The 15220-nt window shown below is 42.9% G+C and overlaps 1 long non-coding RNA gene across 1 annotated transcript; it reads left to right on the top strand.

The window, feature by feature from the left end:
* The first annotated feature begins 1423 nt into the window (after window positions 1-1423).
* Window positions 1424-14258, top strand: LOC118946049. Its single transcript, XR_005041182.1, has 4 exons — window positions 1424-1478; window positions 11496-11590; window positions 11763-11891; window positions 13604-14258. It is a non-coding gene; the product is annotated as an uncharacterized LOC118946049 (long non-coding RNA).
* Window positions 14259-15220: the final 962 nt, after the last annotated feature.

A 15220-nucleotide genomic window follows, 5' to 3' on the forward strand; every position in this document is an offset into this window, starting at 1 on the left:
ATTGTATGTCTCCTATCCACCTCCATTATCTGTCCATGATGAAGCTACTGGGGTCCTGTTTCGCTTTCTTCCACTAATCTTTTTTGTTGTTGTCAGGCCGCCATATCCACATGGTGTATCAAAATCAGTTTGTACGGAAAATTAAGCCCTTTCGTTTATGAATGAGGGGTTTTAAAACAGTACACTGAGTGCCGAAGTCCAATGCGATTCAAATGATTCTATGTGTTGTGAGTCAACTGATTGCATTGGGATTTTCTTTGCATTGAGAGAGCATGATGATATTGAGTTCTTGGGAGAGTGGGGGACATGCACACAGTATACGCGTTATCCTTACTACAGAGCCTGCAATTTTCTCCTTCACAACTTTCATGGTTGTAGTTTGGTACATCCAGTTGTAAATCCATTCATGTGAGTCATTCATTTTACATTGACAACGATTAATTGTTTTAACTCTGATCACATGGTGATGAATACAAACGATGCTTCAAATAGATAGGTGTGCAGAAAACAACATGGGAGCAATTATTTTCTCTCTAAATACAGTATGTGATCTATATGCATTCTAACTCATACCGACAGTGAGAATTACCTTGATGATTCACATTACACCAGCTAAATGTTCCATCAGAATTACTCTTGCATTGGATTACAAGATTAATGCATTTACAATGAATGGCAGTCTCGGTTGAATTCTAACTTCAGATACGTTCTATGCACTTCAGATACACATTCATCAACTCAAGATTAAGAAGAAAGTTTGAATTATACTCATTAAAATTTGAGTTGTATTAATTATTCCCACACGAGCATGTAGTCTTCTGAATCCCAGTTTTTTTTGCCTGGTCCCAAGACCAGGCTACCTGCTTTGACCTAGCAACTTTTGTTGTGACATACATGGTCCTGTTGTCACGTCCTGACCTTAGTTCCTTTTTTATGTCTCGATTTTAGTTTGGTCAGGGCACGAGTTGGGGTGGGCATTCTATGTGTTGTTCTACATTTTTGTATTTCTGTGTTTGGCCTGGTATGGTTCCCAATCAGAGGCAGCTGATTATCGTTGTCTCTGATTGAGAACCATAATTAGGAAGCCCATTTTTCCCAGGCAGTTGTTGGGTTGTGGGTAGTTGTTTTCTGTTTTGTGTTGCTGCACCTTACAGGACTGTTTCGTTTTCGTTTCACTCTCTTTGTTATTTTGTTTAGTATTTTGTTTAGTGTTTCAGTTCCAATAAAATAACGTGAACACTTCCCACGCTGCGCATTGGTCCGATCCTTCATACTCCTCGTCAGAAGAGGAAAAAAAACGTTACAGAACTACCCACCACCAAAGGACCAAGCAGCGTGCTAACAAGGAGCCGAGGTTTCTGGACTCCTGGACTTGGGAGGAGATATTGGACGGCAAGGGACCCTGGGCACAGGCTGGGGAATATCGCCACCCCAAGGAAGAACTGGAGGCAGCGAAAGCTGAGCGGCGGCGATAAGAGGTAAGGCAGTGCAACAGACATGAGAGACAGCCCCCAAATCTTTTTGGGAGGGGCACACAGGGAGATTGGCGGAGTCAGGCGATAGACCTGAGCCAACTCCCCGGGCTAAGCACAGTCCTGGTCAGGCACCGTGTTATGCGGTCAAGTGTCGCCAGTGTCGCCAGTACGTGCTCATAGCCCGGTGAGCTATAGGCCAGCCCCCTGCAAGTGCCATGCGAGAGTGAGCATCCAGCCAGGGTGTATTGTGCTGGCTCAGCATGTTCGGTCTCCGGTATGCCGTTTCGGCCCAGGGTATTCTGCGCCGGCTCTACGTGCTGTATCTCCGGGGCACTGGGAGGGTGCAGTGCGCCCTATGCCTGCATATTTCTGCAGGCCAGCTCCCGACGGACGTCCTCGCACAGACTGCAGTGGTTGTGGTCGAACAAGGAGAGGAACCGACTTCGGCAGAAGTCGTGACACCTTCACTGTCGAAATGGCTTCCAATCAGAATAGCTTTCAATTCACGTTTTCTAAATTGAATCAATTGAATAAAACAGTGGTTGTTAATTAATTTAAAAAATAGTAGGTAAAACTTTATTTGGATAGTCCATCTGTAGATGCTACCTACACTACCTACACTAGCTCTAACCCTAACCTTAACACTTATCTTAACCCTATACTTAACCATTACCCTAACCCTAGCACCAACTCTAAATCTTGTTGGGAGAGTGCAGATGCTCCCCGTGCACGTGGCGTGGATCGCCTTGAAAAAATCGTCAAAAACTTCCACCTGTTTGACCCCGTTCCAGCCAAACGACACTGAGAAATTCTTAGCAGACATAGAGGACGTGTTGGATGGCTACACAAATGCTATAAATGCCAACAGGCTCTACCTATTGAAGCGAACGTCCAACAGACACGTGACAAGGTTCATCCGTCTATAAGAGCAACACTTGCAAAACGACTACGCTAAACTTGCCACAGTTTTGAAAATAGAATTTAGTGGTTCTGCAAACACGACAGCTCGTTGGCTAACAATATCAAACAAGCTCAAAATGAACACCCACAAGCCTACTATCACAGGCTTCGTTCAGTTTACTTTGGCATGCTCACTGAAACAGGAATGGAAGACCTATTTCCATTCAAACAACTGTTTCTGTCAAACATGTCTCCCAACTTCAACTACTTGGGCCCTACTGCCCATGTTGGTTTGCCGATCTTGATGCTCCAAGAGCTTACATCAAAGCAAGTTGGGCTAAGATACCAGACAAATAGACTTTCAAGCTTAGGCGGGAACCATCACTCCACTTAGAAGGTGCAGCATCAGGGACAGGTGCAGTAAAAGATGACTCACAATGGGGGTGGCTACCAATTAACCACCTGTTAAAGGAATTAAATTGCTCTATGTTTTAATACCCAATTAAAATTAAACACTCTGTCAATTCATAAGGATTTGTAAGACCCTTATTCTATAATAATGGACAGAGCCCAGTCTTAAAGTCATACAGCAGAGTTTATTCACGAGAGTACTGAACACGATGCAGGTTACCACAGGTTATAAACTGAAAATGACGTCATTAGTTTCAACACCAACCCGTGCCATCTCCGTTCCAGTACAAAAGCTGTATCTCAAGCCTTCTCACATCCGTCACCCTACCAATTTAATATAATTTACGAGCCAAGGCCTTCTTGTGTAGATAATCATTCTAGCCAGTCTGAAGATATCGTTCATTCATTCCTACCAAGGAACAGACAGTCATTGTTCTACCTCTTGACGACATTCACACACATTATATTCAGTACTGGGATCAAGAAAGAAAACTCATACATATACAGCAACATAATAGTATTTTGATTAGTACACATACAGTAACATAATAGTATTCTGATTAGTACATATACAGTAACATAATAGTATTCGGATTAGTACATATACAGTAACATAATAGTATTCTGATTAGTCAGTCCTGATTGAAATGTATACATAATTAGTCATCATTGATAAAAATTCCCTTAACACCACCTCACCGATAACCACCGCAGTAACAATAGCTATGATGTACGTCCCCAACCTAACAGGTCCCGTAGAGCTCAACCTGGCCGATACGTCCCTGCGCCAAACCCTCCCAAAGGGTCAGGACACAAGGGCAACAAGCGTAACAAGGGCAACAAAGTATTCAACAACGATCTAAATGCTAACCAAAACTATATAGAAGCTCTGATAAGAGCATCGGAAGAGTTTTGAGAAAGAGGTATAAGTCATCATGACTAGGCGTAACATTGTTGGAGAACGAGTCCGCCAAAACTCATGCAATTCGATAGGACATCAACATTTCAATTACCCCGCGCCCTCACTCAAATCCCTGTCCAGGGACCGCTCTTTCTAGACACAAGCTTGCAGGTTTTGTCTACAGACTTGGATACGGATGTGGAGATGCACAAGATAAGCAGTGTTGCAACAGATGATTCCTCCCCCATTCCGATAGAAGACTCACTGGGTCACGTAGGTGAGTTCTCTGTCTTGGAAATCGATTCAGATTACAATCCGCTCCATTCTCCCAACCCACTCCATTTTGTTGGGGATACGATGAGAAAAAACAACTCGAACTGGCCATACCTTAGAGCAGTTCTGGAGGACTGTTTGACCTGTCACGCTCTGATAGATTCAGGTTCGACAATTTCCCTCATATCCGAAACTTTGCTGGATGAACTAAAAAGAGCAGCGGACTCAGCAAAAAGTTGGTTGAAAATGGAACGTGCGACACAACTTTGAAGTTTCACTCAAGCTATCTCGCCCCTAACCAAGTGTCTCCTACTTAAACTCAACTTCGAAAGCGTGTCACTGATCAACCCTGTGTAAGTGACTAGCATTGACATCGAACGGATGCTGATTGTGATAGATTTAATTGATCGTTTGGTGCCACTAATGGATTAAAAAAACAACCAAATCTGGTCACATACCTATGCCAACTCCGTTGACTTCACCGCATTTATCCAAGGTTATATGCCATACATTGTGCAACGATGTGGGTTTGACGTCAGCATCTGACGCAAACCCGGTGAACTTGGTCATGAATCCGCCATTGGTGGCAAATGACAAGGTGGCAAGTTCAACTCGGAACTTAACCGAACATGAGGTTTTCGTGTGTGGCTTGTGTGATTCACCAGCCGACACTTACTACCCTCCTCTGATAGGGGGTATGTGCCTAAACGGCACTATGGTTGAGGATGCCATACTGGCAACCTGGTAGGAAAAATCCGCAATCAGTTTGTAAATATTCAACACAATTTCGAAAACGGCTAACTGCCATCCCCTTGTGCCGAAAATGTTTCCACTGGGAACGACTCCCCAGACGACACTCACCGCTATAGGGGTGTGTGCGCGTTCAACCCACATTGGAACCAAGGAAGTATATCACTACCTACTGGTTGTCGCAATCCTCCCACATACAGTCAATGTGGGAGCGGACATTTTGGTAAGATTGGGTACTAAACTCGATACCATACACCAAGTTCTTTGTTCTTTGGTGCAGCCAGACCTTGTCTTTCGACCCGGTGCGAATTGAATCCGGGCATTCTATTCCTGATACTTGCAAGGTGATAACTGAGTCCGCCATGGTGATTCCGGCAAGAACCACAGAGGTTTCGTTAAGACTGAACCTGGTGCCCGGATACCGGATGGAAGGCACCACTGCATTCTTCCAACCCTCTCCGTGACTATTTGCCTTGGGGCTAACTGTCAATGGCAACCTGCTGTTGGAACTAACCTCTAGATCCACTTACCTCCTGGTAAAGAATCTGACTCAAGTGGATATTTCCATTCCTCGGTACACTCAGCTCGAAACATTGATTGATTCTTCCATGATTTTGAACTGGTTGTTCCCGTGATTATGCCTCTTCCATCCTCCCTAGACCTAAGTGGCGAGGGAGGTATTCTGTTTACTTGTCCCTCAAAAGCAATCACAATGACTTCCGTATTGCCACATCAACTTTCAGGCTGGATGTCAGTTCTGACAACCACCTGTTAATATACTTGTACGTCATCGTCACGGAGGACGATATCGCATCTCCTGCATGTGACGTATACTCTTGTGAGGTAACAACCAATGATTCTCCCACCATTGACATGCCGTCACCACCAGATGTACAGTTCTTCAATGTCGCCGAACCATATCCTGGTTTCCATGCACAGAATAGTACAACTACTGTCGGAGGCTGATGCACTTGTCATTGACACTGAACGGCATCAGTTGAGAGAATTGATAAACAAACACAGTGAGATCTGGTCGACAGACTTGCTGGATTGCGGTGTTACGGGCATTCATATGGTGCGTATTCCTACGCCACCCGGAGCAGCTCCTACGTTTGTGAGACAATACAAAAGATTGGTCTGTCACCTGCTCTTGGATGGTGCTGGACAGTATCCTGACTGTTGCCATGATCCTTGCTCTTATTTCCCTTGGTGTGTGCACCTACTGCGTACACAGGCGCACACATGCAATGGAAGACCTAATAAGGTCTTATACTAGGATTACCCATGGGACAGAAGCGATTCCGATTTTTGGAAAGTTGGCAATAGATCCTGAAACCCCATCAGGGGGTCCATCCACAGCATCCCCAGCCTCCTCTCCCGAATTTGCTAGGTCAGGCATGTCATGTCCCCGATGTAAGCGTTGTCCTTCAGGGGCCATTTTTCCAAGTGCCTTAACTACCCACCTTCAAGTAGGATCACCCTAGATATGACATTAGAGACAATGCCATGATAGTCATTTAGCCGAGACCTTGGACAAATATAGAACATAGTCTAAATTAGATTATTAACTTCTTCGATATAGGGGGCTCTCTTTTAATTTTTGGATGAAAAACGTTCCCGTTTTAAACAAGATATTGTGTCACGAAAAGATGCTCGACTATGCATATAATTGACAGCTTTGGAAAGAAAACACTCTGACGTTTCCAAAACTGCAAAGATATTGTCTGTGAGTGCCACAGAACTGATGTTACAGGCGAAACCCAGATAAAAATCCAATCAGGAAGTGCCGCATTTTTTTAAACTTCCTCATTCCAATGACTCCTTATATGGCTGTGGAGGAGCTAGGAGTCAGCTTACATTTTCCACGTTTTCCCCAAGGTGTCTGCAGCATTGTGACGTATTTGTAGGCATATCATTGGAAGATTGACCATAAGAGACTACATCTACCAGGTGGTCGCTTGGTGTCCTCCGTCGCAATTATTGCGTAATCTCCAGCTGCAGTATTTTTCCGTTTGCCTTTGATGTGAAACCGACTGCCAGGAATGATTTTTCATCGAATAGAATTGTGAAAAACAACTTGAGGATTGATTCTAAACAACGTTTGCCATGTTTCTGTCGATATTATGGAGCTAATTTGGAAAAAAGTTTGCCGTTGTGTTGACTGCAATTACTTTTTTTTTTCTTAGCCAAACGTGATGAACAAAACGGAGCTATTTCTCTCACACAAATAATCTTTTTGGAAAAAATGAACATTTGCTATCTAACTGAGAGTCTCGTCATTGAAAACATCCGAAGTTCTTTAAAGGTAAATTATTTTATTTGAATGCTTTTCTTGTTTTTGTGAAAATGTTGCCTGCTGAATGCTATGCTAGGCTATCAATACTCTTACACAAATGCTTGTGTAGCTTTGGTTAAAGCATATTTTGAAAATCTGAGATGACAGTGTTGTTAACAAAAGGCTAAGCTTGTGTTTCAATATATTTATTTCATTTCATTTGCGATTTTCATGAATGGGAAACGTTGCGTTATGGTAATGAGCTTGAGGCTATGATTACGCTCCGGGATACGGGATTGCTCGACGCTAGAGGTTAACGTGTGGTAGATATACACAATATATATTTTGTTTATGTTTTTCCATTTTTGTTTTATTTCCTTTGACACGCAGGAAGTGATAGAGCCATCAACAAGTTCCCCATACAACCACCAGAGACACAACGCCGCTCATTTGGGGAAGAAATGTAATGATGTATTGCCTGAGTGTGGTGCGTTATTAACGTCTGCCCAAGTTACTGCCTAGATCCACTGGCCGGGACAACTGGACGATGGGCCGGAACACAGAGCCACTGCCTTGCCTCCCAGGTCCATTCTGGTGGTGATCTGTAGTTTGCAGAAATCCTACCAGGGTAAATCACCAAGGGGGGGGGGGGGGGGGTCATGGTGGTCATTCTTATGGTGGGTTTCAACATGTATAATCCTTCCAAGTTGAACCTACCAGAGGGGGACTGTCATGACTGGCCTGCTCGGGTCAGGTTACCGTGGACCACAATCCTACAGAGAGATCTCTCACACCCACCAGAGGGGAAGAAATCGAGAGGTATGGAGATGGGGGATTTTATGACACCTCACGCCCATTGTAAATCTAAGGCAGCAGACACAATTCCTTTGTCCTCTAACTATGGAGAACCGGCCTCAGAACATTAACATGCAATTACTGGACTTTGGGACAATAGGTTTCGTCAGCCACAATGGTGGTAATGACGATAGATGGAATATGAAAATGAATGTCGTTTTTGTTATGTTATTAAAGGTTAAACGACGACGTTATAACAAAAACATTGTAACTTTAAGAGTTCTCCTAGTATATGCTTGATGTTTGCATATTGTACATTGTGTGGAAAATGTCCAGATCAAAGAGAATGTTTTGTAAAGATTAAATGTGAAGTTAGTTGTCTACATTGGATCTGAGTAAAATCCAGACCTTGCCTCGTAAACTTGTTACGCCCAGAGAATTGCCCTAAAGGTGGAAACGCCCATTTCTGACCACCTGGTCACCACTCTCCATCGATTCGTGTGTCTACACTGCTTTCATTCCTACGCTGTGAGCCCTGAGCTACAGGGCTGGCTGTCGTCAAAAGACCCCTTTCAAAACAAGGACGAGGCAACAGACCACTAAGACAAAGGACACTGACATTGTGAGGACAACCAGAGAGTTACACCCTGTAACCAGAGAAGTTCGTCATCAGAGAAGCCGAAACTTGTCCACGAAGAGACACCCCCGTCAGAGAAATTCAACACATAATTACATCATTATATTCTGGACCATAAGATCGGCAGTCCGGGGCAAGGTTAGGGATAAACTAGGTCTAGTTTACAAATGTACCCAAGTGTGCTTTCCTCTCTCTGTCTTTTAAATCCCCATTTTGTGTAACACGTGTCATATTGTGTTGGCCCGCTAGGGAGCTGTTTCGTTGTACTAAGTTCGAATCAATAGCCGAGACTGTGTGTTTGTGTATGTGTATCTTATATTAGCATTTTAGCTTGTTAGTAAAGAAATAATCAACTCAATTGGTGGGGTACGGACTCATTGGTGGGACTCGGGATTCTCGGATTATGCGACGTTCAGAATGAGACTGTAGAGGAAATTGATTAATTAGCGACTGTTGTAAAATCGATATGCTGATATTCTTTGAGTTAGTTTGGGCAATAGAAACTCAATAAACACAAAGTTTCCCATGGTTCCCCAGGTTAATGAGTTAATAATTCCTGATTCATTTAATCACGTAATTATAAACCGTTACTCAGTCGTCACATTAATCAATGTAACGTCACGACACCCCTGAGTGGTCTCCCAGATATGGGAAATCTTTGGCAGGGCCGATGTAGATCTTTATGCATCGTGAGGAAGCGCACTTTGTCTGTTTCGCTTAATGAGAGACCCAAGGCCTCCCGGGTGGCGCAGTGGTTAAGGGCGCTGTACTGCAGCGCCAGCTGTGCCATTAGAGCCCCTGGGTTTGCGCCCAGGCTCTGTCGCAACCGGCCGCGACCGGGAGGTCTGTGGGGCGACGCACAATTGGCCTAGCGTCGTCCGGGTTAGGGAGGGCTTGGTCGGTAGGGATGTCCTTGTCTCATCGTGCACCGGCGGGCCGGGCACAGTACGTGCTAACCGGTGTATCCTCCGACACATTGGTGCGGCTGGCTTCCGGGTTGGATGCGCGCTGTGTTAAGAAGCAGTGCGGCTGGTTGGGTTGTGTATCGGAGGACGCATGACTTTCAACCTTCGTCTCTCCCGAGCCCGTATGGGAGTTGTAGTGATGAGACAAGATAGTAGCTACTACAACAATTGGATACCACGAAATTGGGGAGAAAAAAGGGGTAAAAATAAAAAAAAGAGACGCTTCATTTGGAACTGGCCTCCGACCCTCCTTTACACATTTCGCCCTGTGGAGCTGGTTCAGCCCAAGTGGAGAGAGTGCACCTGGAGGGTTTGTTGTTGATTCATGTGGCTTCCCGTTATTGCTATTATTATGTCACTATATTTATGCTGAGCATAACCCCACACTTTTAGGTTTTATAGCTGGGATGTAACTGTACTTGCGGATTAGTCTTGACAAAAGTAGTGACTAGCGTCTGGAAGATGTCTTTGTAATAACTTACTGGGTGGATCCTCCTCAGACAGACATCTCTCCCAATAAATTAGATGATTGGGTAGGTGGGGCTTAAAATGCAAGCAGGAGTTGTGCTCCTGCAAATCCATACCCCAAGAAACATAATGATACCAGACCTTTAATGCAAACGCAGATAGCTACTCTTTGTGCTAACGTTAGCCAGTGCCAGCTGTCATGGCGTGTTGTCATAGACCGAAAAGGCCCAACCAACAGCAACACCCATGTCACCATCTACAGTACTGTTACAGGCTGACTACACCACTCGCGTTGCAAACAAATGTAGAAATCTATGATATTCAATTATTGCACCCACATTGCTCGAGCGCGCCAACGAGCGTCTGCGTTGTCAAGGGCTAAAATAGAAATCAGTTCTATTTCTGACACAGATCGCGCTGCAGGTCCTGCCTCTCCCATCTCCTCATTGGTTATACCCACGTGGGTGACTGAAAGAAGAACGAGGTGAGTGGCGGTAATGCACATAATTTATGAAAGTTGCCAATCGCATTATAAAGTCAAGAGAAGAAAAGGCCTGGAAAGAGGAGAGATGACTGGAAACGATTCGGTTGGCCATTTTATGTGTGGATTAATTGTCGGAGTAGAGGACCTTGTGCATTTCAGGCAAAATAACAACTCAATGTTTATATCCCAATACAAATTAGCTAGCAACAGCAAGCTAGCTAAATAGGACAAATCAGCTAGCAAGTGCAAGCTAGCGAGCTAAATTGCCATACATGTTTAACACTTTTCGACCTGTCCCCAAATTAATATAATTGGTTCAGTTTGTTTTGATATTTTAATCTGCGTGTCGTGATCACGTTTGTTGTGGGGGGGAAAAAATAAATAATAATAAAATAAATTTGTGCACGATGGTGCACGCGCGCAGCTGGTTTGGATCTGTGTAACTGGTTATTTTAATAGCTAATATCTGCCACTACCAGTGATGTGTGTGTCTGTGTGTGAGTGTGTGTGTGTGTGTGTGTGTGTGTGTGTGTGTGTATATACATAAATCATTGATCACTCCTATGTAGCCTATAACCTTAGTAGATCAATTTAAGCTAGTCAGGATGAAGATAATAACTAGCTAGCTAGCTAGGAAGGTAGGTATCTAAATGGCTAGCTACCTAGCTAGCTAGCTAAGTAAGTTAGGTAGCTGGTTAGGTAGCTAGCTAAATATATATATTTTGTTACCAAAGACAATGTGTCTTAGTTGTGTCATAGCTAGTTTCATGATTTAATATCACATGCTAGGGTGGTTTATCAGCAAGCTATATTTTATTAAGTGTTTATGGCCTTAGAATAGTACTTACAAGTACAACTGCACTCCGACAATAGGGATCAGTTATGTACAATACTAATTGATCGCTATTAAGTGATTGATCACTACAACAATGTTCACAAAGATCAGACTGCAGTTTATTGTGTATATGTATTTTCAGTTATTTGTCCAAAAACTATGCTTAAATACACATGGTTATGTTGTAGGTCTGGTAATGCATGTCTAACCCATAGCAGCATGCATGGAGAAGGACAGCTGTGATGCTAGGACTCTCTTTCTATTGATCATATCCACATTGTAGAGTGCAGTTGGTGACAAACCAAAATATGTTCCTGTCACTACAGCAACGACAGGAGCAGCAGCATCATCCCGGATGTCAACGTCAGTGGTGCAATAGCCTCCCTTTGTTCCTGTGACCTTTTCACCAGGGACTGTCAAGGTCAGACTGCAGTCTCTTTTGTTTATGCATTTGCAATCATTACGCTTAAAAGATGCATGAAAATGCAGTATTGTGTTGCTAATACATGTATGTGTGCACCATGTCAGCATGCATGCAGAATGGCGTCTGTTATGACAACTCTACCTCTATTTTTCTCCTGTCCACATTGTAGAGTGCAGTTGGCAGACTTGGGGCCAAACCAAGAGATGTCCCTGTCACGGCAGCAACAACTAAACACTGACGACAAAATAAGCAGGCAGAGGAGCAGCATCCCAGACGTCAACTAATATTCAAAGCCAAAGTGAGTGTGATACAGAAATCAAATCACTTTTGTATGCTCTGTGTGTATGGAAAATCTACGAATACAAAAAATATATAAATTTTGCCCGTTTATTATAATGTACTGTATGTCAGTTTCCGATACCTACCGGACAGTGATTGGCAGTTGCAGACAATTTAGTGCGGGGTCGGGTAGTATCACCGCTATCCCCAAAAATCAAATGGCAATCCCTGGCCTAAAGTGGTGGTAAAGGAAGTGCTGGTAAAGGAAGTGCTGAAGTTGGTAATTAAAGAACGTACCACGCTAACAACTTTTCGCATCAACTAAGACCTGCATCAGACTAGTCCCCTCTCACTTACCGCTTAGAGTCGATGTCCACGCTCCGGCGAATATCAAATTAGCATAATACAAAAATCAACATTTATGAAATCTGTCAGTTTAAGCTAGAGATCTGTTTTTATGCATGCAATGTGTCTCAATACACACGCATCCTCCGATGTCGTCCTTCCGCATCTGCTGTGTCTTCCCGTGGAAAATGTTTGTAGTGTCCGAACGGTTTGGTTTACAAACTATTATGACCCTTTTATGGAACAATAAGATCTCTTTAAGATTTCTTTACCACCCTCACGAGCGTCACAGGACTCATCTGAAGTTGGTACAGCCGATTTGCAAATTTTTGTCTGTAGCATCTGAACAGTTTGGGCTAAACACTAAAATGGAAAGGCGAGTCTCTCACACGCACATACATGTCAGTTGTTTTGCTCTAGGACACCCACAAGCCTCACAAGGCCAGTCTGAAGTTATCTGGGTACCAGTTAAAAAAATGTATGGTGGTATACACTAAGTATACCAAACATTAGGAACACCTTCTTATAATTTAGTTGAACCCCCCTTTTGCCCTCAGAACAGACTCAATTAGCCAGTGCATGGGTTCTACAAAGTGTTGAAAGTGTTCCACAGGGATGCTGGCCAATGTTGACTCCAATGCTTCCCACAGTTGTCAAGTGGGCTGAATGTCCTTTGGGTGGTGAACCATTCTTGATACACATGTGAAACTGTTGACCATGAAACGCAGCAGCCTGGAAGTTCTTGGCACGAACCGGTGCACCTTTCACCTACTACCATACCCTGTTCAACGGCACATAAATCTTTTGTCTTGCCCATATACTCTCTGAATGGTACACATACACAATCCATGTCTCAATTGTCTCAAGGCTTAAAAATGCATCTTTAACCGGTCTCCTCCACTTTATCTACAGCGATTGAAATGGATTTAACAAGTGACATCAATAAAGGATCATACAGTAGCATTCACCTGGTCAGTCTGTCTGTCATGGAAAAGCAGGTGTTCTTAATGTTTTGAACACTCGGTGTACATGGCGATAGATTAGTGCCTAAAATAAGGGCATAAATACACGTTAATAGTAATACAGTGATAATAGTTTCCTGATATTTCAGATATAGAACAGACACTTTAGAACAAACTTCCTTTAGATTTTTTTTTGTAATGGTTTATCCATATGACGCTGTTATTCAATCTGTTTCTACGGGCTAATAGCAGTAAGCCCAAATTCAATGTTTCATCAAATAATTTTGGGATACCTTAAGGGGTCCTAAAACTTAAATATCTAAATAATCTCGGTATGACCATCTTCAAATAATTCTATATGTTAGAGTAATGCAGGTGTTTTATAAAAAAATTAAATCTTGTTTTTTTACTTCCCAATTGATAGTTAGTCTTGTCGCTGCAACTCCTGTACAGACTCAGGAGAGGTGAAGGTCGAGAGCTGTGCATCCTCCGAAACACAACCCAGCCAAGCCACACTGCTTCATGACACAATGCCAGCCACACCAATGTGTCAGAGGAGACACCATACACCTGGTGACCGTGTCAGCGTTTATTGCACCCAGCCCACCGCAGGAGTCGCTAGAGCACAAGAACATCCATGCTGGACAAACCCTCCCCTAAACCAGACGTGTGTGTGTGTGTGTGTGTGTGTGTGTGTGTGTGTGTGTGTGTGCGCGCATGAGTCAATGCAGTCTGTATGTGGAAGGTACAATGGCGGAAATACTGGCTTGCCTGGAGTCCTTGGTGATTGTATGGGCCTTCTGCAGCCACCGCCTGGCCAGATAGGATGCTGTCTATCTACAGTGGTGGAAAGTACTTAAGTACTACTTAAGTCGTTTTTTGGGGTGTCTGTACTTTACTTTATTTTACTATTTATATTTTTGACAACTTTTTTTTACATCACTAGATTCCTTAAGAGAATATTGTACTTTTTACTCCATACATGTTCTTTGACACCCAAAAGTTCTCATTACATTTTGAATGCTTAGCAGGACAGGAAAATTGTCCAAAGCACGCACTTATCAACCGAACATCCCTGGTCATCCCTACTGCCTCTAATCTGGCAGACTCACTAAACCGACATGCTTTGTTTGTAAATTATGTCTGAGTGTTGGAGTGTGCCCCTGGCTTTCCATAAATAAAATTTAAAAAAAAACAAGAATGGTGCCATCTGGTTTGCTCAATATAATGGATTTTAAATTATTTATGCTTTTGGTACTTTAGTATATTTTAAACCAAATACTTTTAAACTTTTACTCAAGTAGAATTCTACTGGATCTGAGGAGAAGAGTTAATAAAAGTGAATAATAGCATATGTTTAATACCATACAACAGTTATACAGGCAACAGCTAGTGAAAGTGCAGGGCGCCAAATTCAAAACAACAGAAATCAACAGAAATTAAAATTCCTCAAACATACATGTATCTTATACCGTTTTAAAGGTAATCTTGTTGTTAATCCCACCACAGTGTCAGATTTCAAATAGGCTTTACAGCGAAAGCACCATAAATGATTGTGTTAGGTCACCACCAAGCCAAAGAAAAACTATATTTCCAGCCAAAGAGAGTAGTCACACAAAGCACAAATAGAGATAGAATTAATCACTAACCTTTGATGATCTTCATCAGATGACACTCTTAGGACTTCATGTTACACAATACATGTATGTTTCTAAAGACGGGTGACATCTAGTGGAAGCCCTAGGAAGTGCAACTTCATCCATGTCCCACTGTGAATTCAATAGGGCCTGGGTTGAAAATCGACCAACCTCAGATTTCTCACTTCCTGTTTGGATTTCTTCTCAGGTTTTTGCCTGCCATATGAGTTATGTTATACTCACAGACATCATTCAAACTGTTTTAGAAACTTCTGAGTGTTTTCTATCCAATAATACTAATAATATGCATACAGTGCCTTGCGAAAGTATTCGGCCCCCTTGAACTTTGCGACCTTTTGCCACATTTCAGGCTTCAAACATAAAGATATAAAACTGTATTTTTT

This window comes from Oncorhynchus mykiss, chromosome 31 (assembly GCF_013265735.2).
Source record: "Oncorhynchus mykiss isolate Arlee chromosome 31, USDA_OmykA_1.1, whole genome shotgun sequence".
In the NCBI taxonomy this organism is placed as follows: Eukaryota; Metazoa; Chordata; class Actinopteri; order Salmoniformes; family Salmonidae; genus Oncorhynchus; species Oncorhynchus mykiss.